Raw genomic sequence first — 18,653 nt, forward strand, 5'->3', positions numbered from 1 at the left:
TAAGCACTACTAAATCACATTCCACTTCCGTGCAATGAATAGGATTCATAGGTAGGGTTTAAACTCCAATTGCAACAATTTATTTCTGAGATTCCAAAGTTGGCAGGGGAATTAACCATTTCCCCCCATGTACCTGAATGATATACCTTTCTTTCTTTCTCTCTCCCCCCTCCCCAATTCTCCATGCACAAGCATTAAGCACTCTGCATTCATAGGGAAGAAAAGCCCTCAAGAGGATGCTTCTTAGTTTGAATAATAAAAACCAGTCTTTTGTGGACACAGGAAAATAATAACACGAAAATGCCACAGCAAATGCATGCTATTGAAATCAGAAACATGTAAGGGTAGAGCAATGACAAAAGATTAGAACAAAATAACAGCAGCCAACATCTTTGTCTTATGTTCCTAATTATGCACAGGATTGTTGAGAGGCAGTGGTTAGAGCAGTGCATTGGTTAGAGCAGCGGTTCCCAAAGTGGGCAGTTCGAGCCACAGTGGGATTCCCTGGGGGGTACTGAGAGGCAAGGAAATAGCGGGGGGGGGGGTGGAGGGGTAAACAACTGTCAGACCTTGAGAAGCTGGCATTAATTCATTAAGTTCATCAGTTTTGCTGAATTAATTAAACTTAATGGTTTGCATTGGATTTTGAATAAATATGCAGTTAATCACCACTGTTTTGAATGTGATTGTGCTTTCATCTGCCTAAGTGAAAACCACTCTTCTGAATAATGCTTTTTATAGGGTAAGGGGCACTAAGGATGAGTTTATGGAACCTTGAGGGAAGTGGCCTAAAATAGTTTGGGAACCACTGCTCTGGAACCTTGAAAGTCACAGTACATAGCTTTTTCAAGCAAAAAAAAAAAAAGGTAGCTAACCACTCCTGTTAAAAACCAAACCAAACAAAAAAACTGACCAGCTCCCACAACTCTAGAAGTTCTGGGAACTGGTCCCAGCTTACACCTACTGTATTTTCTATCATTGTCCAAGATGGAGTCATGAAGCCAAAGGATATTAACTTAACTGGACCCATCATTTGGAAGAAAAATTCAAACACAACATGGCAGCTCTGTCAACTCCAAATCCTGATGCAAAAAAATCTGGTATTATTTTTATTTTATTGTATTTATATCTCACATTTTTCCCCCCAAGGAGTTCAAGGCGGTATACTTGGATCTCCCCCTCATTTAATGCTCACAGCATCCCTGTGAGGTAGGTTAGGCTGAGAAATGGTGACTTACCCAAAGTCACCAATAAACTTCATATCTGACTGGGGATTTGAACCCTGGACTCCCAGCTCCTAGTCCAACACTCTACCCATTACACCCTACTGATTTTTACAGGCAATTAGCATTTTGCATTACCACAACACCTGCATTCTCACTTTTTGCTGTTTCAGCAATTTCAACCAAACCTGAGCCACCAGCATGTTTGCGAGCAAAACACAGTTGCATGAGAATTTTTCTTAAGGCTACAAAACCTATGTTCTCCTGGACAAAATACATAAGTGTGGAATACAAAACCCATGATGCTGTGCAATAAGGAGAAGAAACGCTATTTGAAAACACGAGTTGATAACAAGGAATCAAAGCATGCTAGAATTCAAACTGAAGCCAGATCCTCGTGTAAAGATCTTTCTCAAGATCAGAAATTGTAGCTTTAGAGTGAGATTTCTTCAGCTAGTTTTACAACATGCCCACTTCAAATCAAAGGTTGAACCAAGCTATGGACTATATCAGTGGTTCCCAAAGTGGGTGGTACTGCCCTGTGGGGGGGAGGCATTACCTATGGGGCACTAAGAGGCAAAGGAGTGACGGTGACGGGAGGACTATGGAGGTGGGTCACTCCAAGTGCATTGCTCACTTATTTATAATTGTGCAGGCTAGAGCCTAGATCAAAACGCCTTCCTCACTTTGTATTTGCTCTTATTGCTTTCAAAGCTGTTTTCTTTGGTCACATCTGTTTGTATTTACGATTCTGGGTTGCCACAAGGTAGCCAATTATTGGCAATAGCTATTGGGGTTTCTCATAAATTAGTTACTGTGTGTCTGTGGTAGGTGAAGGTTTTTTCAGTAGTTACATATAAATATTTTGTGCTTCCTTCAACTTTACATTTTAGTTAGTAAGGACGCATAAAAATATTTTTTTTTAATGCAGTGGATTTTATTGTGCTATTACCTTCCTTAGTGGGTTGTGCAAACTACTGTCCTCAATAATGCTTTTTCTAGGTTAGGGAAGGGGCCACTGGGGATGAGTTTATGGAACCAACAAGGCAATGGCCCAAAAAAGTTTGGGAACCACTGGACTAGATAGTTAATCTTTTATGCAAGTCTCCTTTCCCTTCTATGAAATGGATATGCCCTTCTTCACTTTCATGAGGTTCAATTAATGCCCAGGAAAGATTTTAAGGGCCTACGATGACAGGATTTATACCACTTTTGTCTCCAAGGAGGGAGCTTGAAAGAAAGAAAATCTCTCTCTCATATATATATATATATATATATATATATATATATATATATTCTCTGATAGTCAGAGCTATCAAAGTAAATTTCAGCTTCAAGCACTGGAAAAGCTTTCATTATCTGTGATGGAGTGTGGCCCAAATAGCCGGTGATTTTTCATCATGTTTCTTTCCTAGCATTTTATACACCTCACTTAGATTATAGTTCATTGTCCTGATATTTTTGCACCGGCTTCTTACAGTTTGATTTACTCCTGCACTTAAGTGGGGTCCTTTGTCGTGCCTGCGTCTTTCTCTCTCTCTCTCTAAGTTGCCAGTTACAATCATTCAAATGGTTAAGAGTCCGTCTCTTTCCCCCTTTTGTAGACAGGAATAACTGGTATTTTATTTTCACCTGCTTGTGAAAGGCTGGGGAGTTCTCGATTATCCATTAACTTTCTGATTATTTTCCTTAAGGCATTGACAGGAGTGTTAAAGAGAAAATTAAATTTCTCCAGCTGGGGAAAGGGATGGCAAGAAGGGTGCAGGGATCCCGCAGAATCACAGCCAGAAAGGAGCACATTCCAAAGAATCTGAATTCACCTGACAATATCAAAGATGCTTATCTCTACAATTTCACCACCTTGCAGATAGCTGTCTTTTTCTTCAGCTGTTCTCAGTAAAGAGAAAGAAAGTCTTCCTTTCTACCCCTTAAAAAAAGGAAAGGGGAAAGCATTTGAGGAGATTTGTTAATGGTGTTTTTAGGAATAAATGCTTCTGTGCAGTAGCCACAGGACAAATACATTAGAGCATAAGAACAGAAGTTTAAAAGTTTTTAAAAATCATGCACAGTGTGGAGAAAGTGGATGGAGAAAAAAGCTTTTTCTCCTTCTAGAACTCGTGGACATCCAATGAAGCTGAATATTGAAGGATTCAGGACAGAGAAAAAGAAGGACTTCTTCATGCAGCTTCCAGTAAAACTTTGGCACTCGCTCCCACAGAAGGCATTGATGGCCAGTGACCTGGATGGCTTTAAAAGAGGATTAGACAAATTAATGGAGGAGAGGAGTAGCTTTGCTTGACTTCCATTCTCCTGAATACCAGTTACTGGGATCTGGAGGTGGGGAAAGTTGCTGTCACACTCAGGTCCTCCTTGAAGCTTTCCTTCAAGCATCTGGCTGCCCACTGCAAGAGCAAGAAGCTGGACTTGCTCTGGGCCATTGGCCTGATCCAACAGGTTCGTCTTAGGTTCTTAGGTTCAGTCCAGTTCTTCAAGCAAGAAAATATGTCCAAAAATGTTAGAGGCAGGTATGCAGGAATATATATATATTAGCGAAAACAGCACAAAACTGAAAAACTGATTTGCCTTAGCTCTCCAGCTCCCTGATTCACCCGATCTTGCTCCCTCCCTCCTTGTGGGTTCTGCCTGCAAATGGCTTCTGCCAACTAACAAGCAAGGAAGTGGGCAGAGTCAAGTATCTGAATCTGCTGTGTGTATAGTGGGGTATGAGTATACCGTATTTTTAGCCCCATAAGACGCACCGGCCCATAAGACGCACCTAGTTTTTTGGGGGGGAAATAAAGGGAAAAAAATTTATTTCCCCCCCAGGTGCGCTGCGCTACACCAGGAGCTTGGGGCGTGCGGAGCTCAGCGCGCCCCAAGCTTCTGCGTGCCGGCAAGGTCTCCGCTAGCGTGGGAGAGCCGGGCGCCTCTCCCAGGGCTAGCGGACCCCTGCGCTAATCCAGAAGCTTGGGGCGAGCTGAGGTCAGCGCGCCCCAAGCTTCTGCGTGCCGGCAAGCAGTCCGCTAGCCCTGGGAGAGCCGCGGGGCTCTTCCAGGGCTAGCGGACCCCTGCGCTACACCAGAAGCTTGGGGCGTGCTGAGCTCAGCGCGCCCCAAGCTTCTGCGTGCGCGCAAGCAGTCCGCTAGCCTTGGGAGAGCCGCGGGGCTCTCCCAGGGCTAGCGGATCACTGCACTACACCAGGAGCTTGGGGCGTGCTGAGCTCAGCGCGCCCCAAGCTTCTAGGTGCGCGCAAGCAGTCCGCTAGCCTTGGGAGAGCCGCGGGGCTCTCCCAGGGCTAGCGGATCACTGCGCTACACCAGGAGCTTGGGGCGTGCTGAGCTCAGCGCGCCCCAAGCTTCTAGGTGCGCGCAAGCAGTCCGCTAGCCTTGGGAGAGCCGCGGGGCTCTCCCAGGGCTAGCGGATTGCTGCGCTACACCAGGAGCTTGGGGCGTGCTGAGCTCAGCGCGCCCCAAGCTTCTAGGTGCGCGCAAGCAGTCCGCTAGCCTTGGGAGAGCCGCGGGGCTCTCTCAGGGCTAGCGGATCGCTGCGCTACACCAGAAGCTTGGGGCGTGCCGAGCTCAGCGCGCCCCAAGCTTCTGCGTGCGTGCAAGCAGTCCGAAGCACGGGGAGCCCGAAGCACAGGCTGCCGCCCTAAGCCTTGCACACCCGGTGGGACCTCCTGCCGGGAGCGCGAGGCTTGCTGACACTCGCCCGAAGCAGGGGAAGCCCTCCGGAGGGCTCCCCGTGCTTCGGGCGACAGGCTGCCGCCCCAAGCCTCGCGCACCCGGTGGGACCTCCTGCCGGGTGCTCGAGGCTTGCAGACACTCACCCGAAGCAGGGGGAGCCCTCCCGAGGGCTCCCCGTGCTTCGGGCGACAGGCTGCCGCCCCAAGCCTTGCGCACCCGGTGGGACCTCCTGCCAGGAGCGCGAGGCTTGCAGGCATTCGCCCCATAAGACGCACCCCGATTTCCCCTTCATTTTTGGAGGGGAAAAAGTGCGTCTTATGGGGCGAAAAATACGGTAGTTGTTTATGTATGCTTCAGGGTTGCCACCTGTGGTCGGGCAAAATAAAGGACAAGTCGGGGGAAATTGGGGAGCTAAAAATTACTTAACCTGGTGCAGAAATAATTTCAGAGCAATCCATTACAATGGCACACATAGTTTCACATGGTTTCACTGATTTCTTTTTCTTCCAATATTGCCCTTTGGCCAGACGGCCTTCTTCCTCTCTGCCTGTGCAAACTCTCCACCAGACTGGATGGACCAGGCCTGTGGAAAGTGCACACCCCTCTCTCTTTGGACCCCCCCCACCTCTGCCCCCCCACTCTTCACCGGATGGCCCAGGCCCGTGCATACCCTCTCTCTCGCTCTTTGTGACCTACCCTCTGCCCACACAAAACTGTAAAGTTGAAGGAAGCACAAAACTCTCTCAAACTTCTCCTCCCGTCCCCACACTACCCTCTGCCCACATCCCGTGATAACTCTTGCTCTCACTCTCAGCTCTCTTCCTCATGAACTCACCCTCTGCCTGCACAAACTCCCACTCAGCTCTCACTCTCCTCCTCTCACTGGACCAACCCTCTGCCTGCTCAAATACATGAAAAAAGGCATCCCACCTGAAGTCCAAACAAGACAGGGGATACTTTTCTCCCCGCCAAAAAAGGGCGTCCATGTTTTTCTAGGGACATGTAGCACCCCTAGTATGGATAACTGAATTTGCAAATGTGGGACCTGTGTGCATTGTTACTGATGTGTACAGTCATACCTTGGGTTACAGACTCTTCAGCTTGCATGTTTTTGGGTTGTGCACCACGCCGAACCCAGAAGTACCGGAATGGATTACTTCCAGGTTTTGGCACTCGCGCATAAGCGCCGAATCGTGACCCGTGCGTGCGCAGACACAGTGCTGCGGGTTGCGAACGGGCCTCCCGCACGGATCACGTTCACAACCCAAGAGTCCACTGTATTTCTGGATAGCTCTTTCTGTGTGAATCGGAACCCTCCCTTTCGAACTGTTGTTGCTGCTACTGTTGTTAATAATAATAATTAATTTTTAGTCACTTAAACTAAAGCTTGTGTTCTACTAAGACCCAAAGACCTTTTCACATGTGCAACTCTCAAGCCTGGTGTCCCCCATTCTATATTTGTGCAACTGTTTTTTCTGGCCTAGGTGCTGGGCGAACTGAATTTGAGACTGGAAAAACTGGAAACACGGAAACTGAAATTGACAGAGCTCACATAATCCCCATTAGAAGGAGGCAGCACAGGAACCACTGAAAGGGGGGTGGGTCCTTATTTTGTCTTCCTTATCATCTTTTGCTGCAAGTTTCTATCCACTCCACGTTTGTGCTGTTCTGAGTACTGCCAGAATTTCTGGAAAAAACTCTTCCCCAGTCATATGATGAAGTCTCCAGGTGTTAAAAGTCTCTTAGGGTCACGTTAATTAACTAGCTGCACAGTCACAGATGCCTTTGTGAGGCTCCCACAAAAGCAAAGAGAGAACTTAATGGCAGTAAAGGAGAGCGACTTACACATGGAGCCTCTATCTCTCAGAAAACGGTGCGCGGCCAGCCATTGTATTAAAACATGAAGAAGAAGAAAAGCATAGATGGGTGCACAGCAATTGAGAATCAATAAAAATACTTGAAACACAATGCTCTTCATTTTATGGGATATTACTCAGTGCAGTAAAAACGTCTCCCTGACATTAAAACGATTAGACCCACGTCTTGCCACCAGTGAGGCCAGGAGAGAGGAGAGCTTGAAACGAAAGTTCCCTGCCTTATGTTTTAGAGGGGAAAGAAAGGGGAAGAAAATGACTGAGACAGTTAAGTCCTCCAACCATAAGACTTCTGCCAGCTGCTACTCTTTACGTATACAGGATGCTGCTTTCAGTATGTTAAGGATAAAGGATGCTGCCTTATTATGAGACAGATCCTTGGTCCATGCCAGTGGTTCCCAAACTTTTTCAGGTCACCACCACCTAGTTCCACAAACTCATCCCCAGAGGCTCCCAACCCACAAAAAGCATTATTCAGTATAGAATTCCTTTCCAGACCTCAAGGAAATAAACAACTGTTCGAATTTTAGAAGACATCTGTTTAGGGAAGTTTTTAATGTTTGATGTTTGATGTTTTATGTTTTATTGTGTTTTTAATATTCTGTTGGAAGCCACCCAGAGTGGCTGGGGAGGCCCAGCCAGATGGGCAGGGTATAAATAAATTGTTGTTGTTGTTGTTGTTTTCGTGACCCATAAAACCATAACATTCAAAGCAGGAACAATTAGTGGCACAGGTAGCTCGGTTGGTTAGAGCATGGTGCTGATAATGCCAAGGTTGCAGGTTCGATCCCTGTAAGGGACAGCTGCTTATTCTTGCATTTCAGGGGGTTGAACTTGATGGTCCTCAGGGTCCCTTCCAACTCTACAATTCTGTGGCTCTTATCTATTCAAAATCCAGTGGAAACTATTTACTTCAATTAATTCAAGAAAATTGATTACATTGATCCAGTGATAGCAGCTTTTCAAAGTCTGATAGCCATTTACACCTCCAGCATCTTCCTGCTGCCCCCTTGCCTCTTAGTGCCTCCACTGCTCCCAGGGAGCACTACCACCCACTTAGGGAGCTGCTGGTCTAGGGTGGTTGCCAATGTGGCTACCCAGGGTTTGAGGCAGGGGGTCTCTCCCAACCCTACCTGGAGATGCCAGGAATAGAACATGGGACCTTCTACAGACACGGCAGGTGCTCTTCCACTGAGCTGCAAGTAGGATTAGAGACAGCTGGTTTAGCTATGGCCCTTCCTTATAAAGACACCAGTCCTCATGGTTCTGAACAAAAAACAGATGTAAATATTAGTAAGCTGCCTTATACTATGTCAGACCTCAGTGATGTCTACACTGGTTGGCAGTGGCTGTCCAGGGTTTCAGGCTGGGCTTCTCTCCTAGAGATTCCAGGGATCAGACTTGAGACTTTTTGCATGCAAGGTAGATGCTCTACCACTGAGCTACAACACCCACCAACCCCAGGCATGATGGCCTATGATGCTGGAGTGGATGGGAGTTTTAGTCCAAGACACCTGGAGGGCACCCAGTGGAAGAAGCCTTCCTTAAACAAACACTGTCAGGTTGAAATTGGTATTGCTCTGGAAAGCACCTACAGCATCTGGAAGTGAAAGCAGTTATTACCATAGTGTCTGGGATGGTATCTGTTAAAAACATATGGACAGAGGCTCTGATAGTTCCTTTTTAATCCATTAGCCCGCTGTCTCTAATCTTTTAAATACATTTTCTCTGACTTCATTTATTTCCTCAGCATCAGCCTCATTGTGCTGAGAGAAGCTGGGCCAAGGAGCACATGCCATCAGTTCCTTTAGAGACCTCTAATAGCCTGAGACGGCACTGCTGTTACGTTGTTTTGCTTAATTTCGCTTATTTATTGATGTTGTGTCTTAGGGTTTTAAGTGGTGGACCACCATGCATGCCTTAGCGGAGAGGAATAGAAATGCAATACCTTACTTAGTGGTATATAAATGGAATAAATAAACTTTGAGATCAACAGCATATGGTTGACATAAGCATCTTGGAGGAAGGAGGAGATAAAAATGTAACAGTACAGTAGTCCCTCAGGTTACAGATGCTTCAAGTTACAGACTCCACTAACCCAGAAATAGTACCTCGGGTTAAGAACTTTGCTTCAGGATGAGAACAGAAATCGTGCAGTGGCGGTGCAGTGGCAGCAGGAGGCCCCAATAGCTAAAGTGGTACCTCAGGTTAAGAACATTTTCAGGTTAAGAACGGACCTCCAGAACGAATTAAGTACTTAACCCGAGGTACCACTGTACTAGTTTCTCTGCCAAAGAATCAAGTCAATTACTTAGAATTATAAAATCATTGAATTGTAGTGTTTGAAAAGATACCCAAGGGGCACCTCGTCCAACTAATGCAGGACTCACAACAAAAGAATCACTGACAAATGACCATCCAACCTCTGCTTAGAAACCTCCAAGGAACCTCTAGTCCATCACCTTCAGAGGGAGTCCGTTCCTTTGTCGAGTTGCTCTTAATGTCAGAAAATTATTCCTAATGTTTAGTCAGAATCTCCTTTCTTGTAACTTGAAAGCTATTAGTCCTGAACTACTAGTCCATTAGTCCTCTCCCCTGGAGCTACATGAAAATAAGTTTGCTGCGTATTCCATGTGGCAGCCCCTCAGATATTTGAAGGTGGCCATGAAGTCACCTCTCAGTCTCCTCTTTTTCAGGAGACTGAAATCATCCCCCATCTCCCTCACCCCTTCCTCATAAACTTTGCTTTCCAGACCCTTTATGGGGCTGGAAAAGGGCTTCAAAGCAGCTTTGGGTCCCTGAACCTTTTTGGTTCAGAAATGAAGCACTGAGCAGCCAGAAAAAACATTTGTTGAACTCCTTGCTGGGAGGATCACAGGTCTCAGGCAATATACATTCCTCATCCCGATAAGATCTTTTCAGGCACAGGATTCTGAGCCAGTTAAAACTGACTCAAAATAATTGTGAGCGCAGTCTATCACACACAAAAAAGTCCTTGGGAAGATGGCCAGACCAGTCCATGCTCTCAGACAAGCCCTCAAAATGAAACAGCTGCTACCCCCCATAAAGGGCAACAGAGACAGTGATCCAGGAACATGACAGCAGTCAGGGCAGGCAGACCTGAATGCAGATGTGGAATGCAGCCCAGCTAATACTTTGGCCCAGTTTGAGGAGGGTCGCCTGAACAACCCCAATCTCTTATGGCCTGGTGCTTGATCACACACTTCCAGGGCAGGAGGGGGTAGAGGGAGTACGGCCCAGTGATCACTGTGAGCCTAAGCATATCATGCTGCCTGATTGGCTAGATTTCCCCTGGATTTTTAATGTTGCAGGTTTGGGGAATCAGTCTGGATGATGCCCTGGGTCCCTCCCAATTCTTGAGGTCCTATACCAAGTAAGGGGTAAAATCTGGTGTAGGGTTCTATTGCTGGCCTAGGCAGTTGTAAGACAATGGCCTTTGCTGGCCTCCTAAGTCACAGCCTGGAAGGACAAAAGTGCTATTTTAGGTTTGAGGCAGATCAATCTGGATGGTGCCCTGAACCTCTTCTAATTCTTGTGGTCCTGTATCCAGTGAGGCTAGAATCAGCCAATAGGAGTTTGCTGAACTAGTCTGACGGGTTTCTTTTGTAAGACAGCGGCCTTGGTTGGCCACTTCACTTAAGTGTCCTCATCAACATCCCAAAAGAATGAGATGGGTTACAAGAGACATGGCTAAGGGACAGTGATCTCTAGGTTAATGGATGGGTGTTTCCTCCACACACACAAACACACAAACACCTCACCTAGCTGCTAGACTGGAGAACAAGAGCCAGGGTGATGTGAGAGAGTTGAGCTAGACACAGAGACCTACATGCTCTGTACTGGATCCAGTGCGGTGACTAGTAGAGAAGTCAGGTCTTTTGGGGTGTTAATGCTGTGAAGTTTATGCTCAGGTTCTGTATGTGTGTAAGTAAAATTGTATACCCTAAAGACACCACAGTCTCTGTTGACCTTCATTCTGAGGAAACTGAACTCTGGGTAAGCACCTGGGATGCCTGGAGAATCTCACTGCTCAGAGATTGAGGTGGTGTGCAACGATAAAATCAAACCATGGGTCAAGAGAAAGTGTGGACGAGTCCTTGCTCTCACTGTGTAAGCCTTACAGGCTTTTCCCAGAGTGAACATACATAGGATACTGAGTACACGTCCCTAGATAATATATTACTTTTCAAGGATTCCTTCAGTTCAAACAAAATTAGATGCCCCTGCTTGGCCTTTAAGTTCAGTCAAGGACAGGTCAGGATAAATTAGGTCAGCCTCCAACCAGGGAACAGTAAAGAGCCTTCAGTAATATTTAATAGTATACAAGGGAGTGTTACAAAGCATGTCACTGCTTTCATCTCTGAAACATTAGATGCCACAGTAAGGATTCTTTAGCCGTAATTCCTGCATTTCTGGGGGTTGAAATAGATGACCCTTTGGATCCCGTTCAACTCTACAATAGTTATGTATTCAGTGGTCTGTGTTTGCCTGAGCTTGAGTCTGAACTAAGGATTCCAAGCCCCTGTGTCCTGTTTCAATACATGATATCCAATCACATAACATTTCAGGATTTGGACCACTGCCATTGGCTGTTAAACTCTAAGTTACGATTTGCAGCTTCGGAGTTTAGACAGCCAATCACGTTGAGAGTGGAGTGAGCCAGGACTTCATAAATGTATATAAACAGTTGCTTTGCCCCTGTTGTCCAGTTCTGTTAGTTTAATAAAAGTTGTTGCTACTATCACTGTGTCTTGCCTTGTGGGAACCCACCTACACTTCAACAAGTACCGTATTTTTCGCCCCATAGGACGCGCCGCCCCATAAGATGCACCTAGTTTTTTGCCCGGGAGCGCAGGCAGCTCTGCGCAACCCTCGGGAGCCGTCTCCCAAGGGTTGCGCAGAGCTCCCTGAAGCCTGTATTCGCCCCATAGGACGCACACACATTTCCCCTTCATTTTTGGAGGGGGAAAAGTGCGTCCTATAGGGTGAAAAATACGGTATATGAATCTATGAGGCCAAGATAAAAACAATAGCTAACAAAGGGTGTTAAACAGAGATTCCCTCTCCAACCACCAAAGTAAGGAACTTAACAAAGGATTTCCACAAATAAGGAGAAGAAAAAGAGATTTTGAAATATACTGTCACCTAAGCAAGTGAGCTGAAGTTTAATTTGTTGGACTCAGACTTCTTGGTGTTTAATAAGCCTTTGAGGGTACAACTACATCATGTGCAAATGCATGTAAGAACAGAGCCCAAAGGAGCTAGTTACCCTGTGGAACTCACTTCCACAGGAGGCAGTGATGGCTACCAACTTGGATGGCTTTGAAAGAGGATTGGACAAATTCATGGAGGAGAAGGCAATCAATTGCTAATAGGCATGATGGCTATGCTCTGCCTTCATAGTTGGCAGCAACAATGCTTCTGAATACCAGATGCTGGAAACCACAGGAAGGGAGGGGGCTGTTTGCTCAGGTCCTGCCTGTGGGCTTCCCATTGGGGCATCTGTTCAGCTGCTGTGAGAAGAGGATGCTGGACTAGATTGGTCATTGGCCTGATCCAGTAAGATTTTCTTATGGTCTTATATTCTTATGGCCTTTGGTTTGGACGGGGGGTGGGGTGGAGGAAAATTGGATGCTTAACACCTTAACCTACCCAGTGCTTGATTTACATAACCAGGAGGCAATCAGCATCATATGAAAATCAGGCTGGGTAGAGGCTACAGCTGAAACAACAGAGATGGAGAGGTAACAACAATTCTGTCTCCAACAGCACCTCCACCAGGACCAAGAGTTCTGAACTCTACAAGCTGCCAATGCCATCTGCCTGAGAAGGACAATGACACTGAAGGGAGAGTGCAGAAAAATTTGTTGTGGTGGGAATAATTCAGATTAAGATGCATTTGACTGTTTTCATTGTTTTCCTGTTTTACTCATAATGATGTAAAAAGAGCCCACTGGATCAGGCCAGTGCCCTATCCAGTCCAGTATCCTCTTCCCACAGTGGGCAACCAGATGCTCGCAGTTAACCAGCAGCAGGATTTGTGCACAAGAGCAGCTCCCATCTCTCCTCTTGCAGTTTGCAGTAACTGGGATTCAGACACATTGCTGCCTCCATCTGTGGCTAGCAGCCATCAATAGCCTTCTCCTCCTCCATTAATTTGTCCAATCCTGTTTCTGCGTTTTCTTGTATAATCTACAGCTAGCACAGACTCCAGCTAAGCACACAGCCCTATGAAAGCTTTAGAGCCAGAGATTCAGCCTCTTACGGTCCATCAGCTCATGGGTTATGAAATCTATGCCCCAGTCCAAAGGGCACAAGATAAACGGTAGTTCATGCCATCCCCCTGCTATGTTATGAGCTCATTCCGGGCAGAGACAGTCCAGCAAATTGAGATAATGATAGCAGTGCTTCCTACTTTCTAGGAACTAACAGACGGGAGGGAGTAGTGACTTCTCCAGACCCCACCAACCTTCACCCTAAGGTCCCTGGGGTGGGTCACAACATTCAAACCAGTGCTATTTTTATAGGGGAAAAGGTGCCAGAGCTCACATTGAACATCTCCCTCGTTCTCTTAGAATGACAATGGCACCCACCTGAGAGGTGCCGGAACCCACCTGCAAGGTGCTGGAACTGAGTCCCGGCAAGTTCCCCTTGAAAAAAGCCCCATCAAACACAATATTTAAAACAGTTTAAAAACAACTTTAGGCAGAACTTTCTGATGGCAAGAACCATTCAGAAGTAGAACAGACTACCTAGGAAGGTGGAGGACTCTCCTTCCTTGGAGGTTTTTAAACAGAGGTCGGATGGCCACCTGTTACAGATTCTTCAGCGACGATTCCTGCATTGCAGGGGAATGGACTAGTCGACCCTTCCAACCCTACAATTCTTTGGTTCTATTATAATTTATCTACAATAACTTGCTGATAATATGATAAATAATAAAATTATTATTAGAAGTGAACCAGGTAACCAGGTAGAGGGCCTTCTCAGTAGTGGTGGCTGCCTTGTGGAATGCCCTCCCATCGGATGCCAAGGAAATAAACAACTATTTGACTTTTAGAAGACAACTGAAGGCAACCGTGTATAGGGAAGTTTTTAATGGCTGGTGTTTCATTGTGCTTTTACTATTTTGTTGGGAGCCTCCCAGAGTGGCTAGGGCAGCCCAGTCAGATGGGTGGCATATAAATAATAAAGTAGTTGTTGTCGTTAACAGTCACAAAAATGAAGTGGGTCCTAAAGAGAAACATCCCAAGTGTCAAAAGCCAGGGCAAAGCAGTGCATCTTCAGTATCCTCCAAAAGCTGTGCAATGAAGGTGCCAGGTGTTCTTCTCTGGGGAGGGAGTTCCCAGCTTAGAGTCCACTGCAGAGAATGCACCCTCCCCCTGGGCTACCGTCCAAGCCTCAAAGTGGTTGGGGGCTACCCAGAAGGTGCCCTCTGCTGATCTCAGTGCCTGGGACGGTCTGCAGGAAGGGAGGCAGCTTTTGGGGTATTTGGGGCCTGAGCCATTTAAGGCTTTGAACACGTAGAGCGCATTGCAGTAATCCAGTTTGGAAGTTCAGAGCATGGAGTTCAGTGGCCAAGTTGTCCCTGTCTAAAAGGGGTCGTAGCTGGCAAAGCAGCCAAGGCTGAATAAAAAGTTCTCCAAGCCACAGAGACTACCTGAGCCTCTAGTGACAGTGTTAAATTAGAGACATAAAGATGGGTGGTGAATACAGATACCTCATGGTGGGCCAATAGGATTAGAGAGAAGCATCAGATAATTGGGGGGGGGGGTGTTTCGAAGACTCTGGGCTCCAATCATTCCTGGAGGTTGCTCTCTTAAATAAGGTGGGGGGAGGGGACAAAATACCGTATTTTTTGCTCTATAAGACTCACTTTTTCCCTCCTAAAAAGTAAGGGGAAATGTGTGTGCGTCTTATGGAGCGAATGCAGGCTGCGCAGCTATCCCAGAAGCCAGAACAGCAAGAGGGATTGCTGCTTTCACTGCGCAGCAATCCCTTTTGCTGTTCTGGCTTCTGAGATTCAAAATATTTTTTTCCTCTTGTTTTCCTCCTGCAAAAACTAGGTGCGTCTTGTGGTCTGGTGCGTCTTATAGAGCGAAAAATATGGTAATGTTGATAATTGCTCTGGTGCACATTTTGATAATAAGAACATAAGAACACAATGGCCAATCAGGCAAATGGCCTATCTTGTTCAGCATTCTTTTCTCACCATGGGATACCCACAAGCAGGATCCAAGCACAATAGTAGCCCTCTCCCCTCCTGTGGCAACTGGTATTCAGAAGCATTACTCTGTCTGACCATGGAGGCAGAGCATAACCATCAGGGTTAGTACCCACCAGTAGCCTCCATTAATTTATATGGTCCTCTTTTAAAGCCATCCAAGTTGGTGGCCATCATCTCCTCCTGTGGAAGTGAGTTCCATAGTTTAACTTTGTGCAGCTTGAAGTAGGATTCTCCTTTATCTGCCCTGACGCTTCCAACATTCAGCTTTATTGGATGTCCGCAAGTTCTACCATCTTTCCCCGAAAGTAAGACATCCTCCGAAAATAAGACCTACTTCCAGTTTTGCCTCTCACTGTAATATAAGGCATCCCCCGAACATAAGGCCTCCCAGGAATATAAGGCCCCCGAAGCTACCGTAAGGCATCTGACTCCTCTGGACCGTAACGGCGGGCGCTATCGCACAGCTCACTGATTGGCCACAGCGCAGTCAGAGCTGTTCAGGCAGTGTGAGGTCTCTTTAAATCAGAGAGCCCGCGCCGCCACCAAGATAAGCTGCCGCCTGCTGCTCGCTCTGCCCTGATGGAGTCTGGCTGACTCACAATTAGACAATAAATGTGTACCATTCTTCTTCATGGAAAAATAAGACATCCCCGGAAAATAAGACCTAGCGCATCTTTGAGAGCAAAAATTAATATAAGATACTATCTTATTTTCGGGGAAACAGGGTAGTGTTATGAAGAAAGGAAGAAAGCTTTGCTTGTTGAGTAAATTTGCTTATTAAATAACCTTTATAAACAGCCTAAGTGGAAGCTTGTGAGCAGGATTCTCCAAGAGGAGATAAAGTGGTGAAAGACGTTTGCAAGTTAAGCTTTATTTAAGAGGAGAGTACACAGTTCAGCCGCTGCACCTGGAGACAGAATACACAAGGTATTGTCTTCACTAATTTTTATTTATATATTACCTTTATTTCCCACCTTTTCTCTGAGAAGCTCAAGGCGGCATACATAGTTCCCCTTCCCATTTTATTCTCACAACAAACCCTGCAAAGTAGGTTAAGCTGAGAGACAGTGGCTGGTGCCCAAGATCATAGTCAGGGAGCTTCATGACCAAGTAGGTATTTGAACCCTAGTCTCCTAGGTCCTGGTCTTGGTCCAAGACTCTAACCACTATGCCACACATCATTCCAGTATGAAGAAAATGTGACTAAGGACAGGGATCTGTTGTTCCATCTCCCAATAGCCTTGATTAGGAGCTCTTAAGTGCCAGGCTTTGCAATAACAATTAAAATATTGTCACGCGGTGACTGCGATGTGTGTAATAAGTGTGAGTAATTGTGGCTCTTTAAGTGACCTGGGGAAAATAAATTTCCGAAAGCTGTTTTCCTCACCTCTTGGATGTGTGGAGATGCAGGCTAACAGAAGACTCTGCTGTTTACCTTGTCACACTTTATTGAATGAATCTCTAAGCGATTCTCTTCTATGGTTCAGCCATGATTTGATCTCCCTCTAATTGTAATGAATGGGTCTTGAACATGGCCCTACAGTGTGCATCCTCTGGGGAGTGGGGGAAATAATGCAGTTCTGTATCGCTGATAGTTTTTAGTAAGTGCAGTGTTATGACAGGAGCTACTTGCTGACAAAGGGCAGAAATTGACTGAGAGGCCTTAAATTATGGTAATGTGAGTGTCTCTGAGCTGCAACAAAGCCAGAGAAATTGTTGTTATGAATAAAAGCCCTGATCTGCCACACGATTTTGCTAAGCCAGTCTGTCGGGTATCTTCTTTAAGCAGAGGCTAGATGGCCACCTGCCAGGAATTCTTGAGCAGTGATTTGTGCATTGCAGGGGGTTGGACTGGATGACCTTGGGGCCCCTTCCAACACTACAATTCCAATTCCATGATTCCTGCCAAGCCCCTTCATATGCAAAAAGGGTACTTAGAATGCCTACCTGACCAATGAACTCTGAAGCCCATTGGTCAGTAAGAACAAGGGGTCACCCTTCCCATGGGTGGGGTGGAGAGAAAAACTTTAAGAAACTGAGATGCTATCCAACTTCAGGGATCTGGTTTCCTCTGTGAACTTGTAAGCAAATTGGAATCCTGATATTGTGGTGGCTAGTCTAGGACTAATCCAGTTTTAGAGCCTCGGACCTCTGGTTTATTTTGTTCTGTTTCAACACTCTGTCTGCTTTCCCTCTACCTTTTATTTCTAATAAGCAGAGTTGCCATATTTTGAAAAGCAAAAAAGAGGACACATTTGCCGACTTCTACTTTTAACTAAGGATCGCTATGACAACTTTCATTTTACATACCCATGAAAAAGAGGATGTTTCCTGGAAAAAGAGGACATGTGGCAACCCTTATCAGAAGCGTATAAGATTGCAAACTGCCAGGCTTTAGATTCCCCATGTGCCTGGAAAGAGGGTGGGCTGCCTTCATGCAGCTTAAAAAGTAATTGTTTTGGTGCATCCCAGGTTCTCACCCAGAGTAAGTGGTGGTAGCAGCTTCTGGGGAGTAAGACCCACTGGCAGCTCTGCAGGGCTATTGCAGTTGAGCAATGAAGGGGGTATGAGAGGTTCTCTTGGGTGCCCCCCCCCCACTTCATCAAAGCCAGCATCAGAGAACACGGCACTAAATGTTCCCAGGCGAGTGTTTCATGGTGGTCGGGAAATCTGAGCAAAAACAGTTGCATAACAATGAAAGAGGGAGGAACGATTGCGGCAGCAACACCATGAGATGTATGGGAAGCCTTGTCATGGGAAAGGCAGCTGATGGGGAGGTTTTGAGCCAGGATTGGAACCGATTGCTGCTCAGCCGTGGCTGGATGGGATTGGATGATGAACAAAGGGCAAGAAGAGGCGAGCCCTGAGTGTGCAAGATCAGAGCACTGTGAAGAAATCTCATCTCCATCAGAACCAGTCTGACTCTGGTTGGCACATTACCAATGGCAAAAGTTTCAAAATTATGCATGGCATGGAGAAAGTGGATAGAGGAAAGTTTTTTCTTCTGCTCACAAACACTAGAATTTGTAGGCATCCCATGAAGCTGGATGTTGGCACATTCAGGACAGGTAAAAGGAAGGACTTCTCCATGCAGCAGAGTTAAACTGTGGAACTCCCTCCTGCAGGAGTGATGGTCACTAACCTGGGCGGCTTTAAAATACAAGTTCAGGGAGGAGAAAGCTATCCATGGCTACTAGGCATGATGGCTTTGCCCTGTCTACACAGTTAGAGGCAGCAAACGCTTCTGAATACCAGTTGCTGGAAACCACAGGAGGGGAGGGTGCTCTTGTTCTTGGGTCCTGCTTGCAAGTTTCCCACAGGCATTTGGTTGACTCTTATGAGAACAGGATGCTGGGCTAGTTGGCCATTGGCCTGATCCAGCAGGATCTTCTTATGCTGGTGTCTGCTGTGGGCTACCTTCTGCCCATATATGGACTTTCTTTTTCCCCAAGGAGTTCTGAAAAATAATCAAAAGGGGTGGGTGTGTTTCTTTACCACCCAAACCATTTGTTAAAGTCTCCAAGTCATTTTGATCCAGCCATACATAAGAACAGATTGGAGAACTGTTGAGCCTGCAAAAAATGAGACTGAGAGGAGATATGATAGCCATCTTCAAATATCT

This window comes from Podarcis bocagei, assembly GCF_964188305.1.
Source record: "Podarcis bocagei genome assembly, chromosome: Z".
Classification (NCBI taxonomy): domain Eukaryota; kingdom Metazoa; phylum Chordata; class Lepidosauria; order Squamata; family Lacertidae; genus Podarcis; species Podarcis bocagei.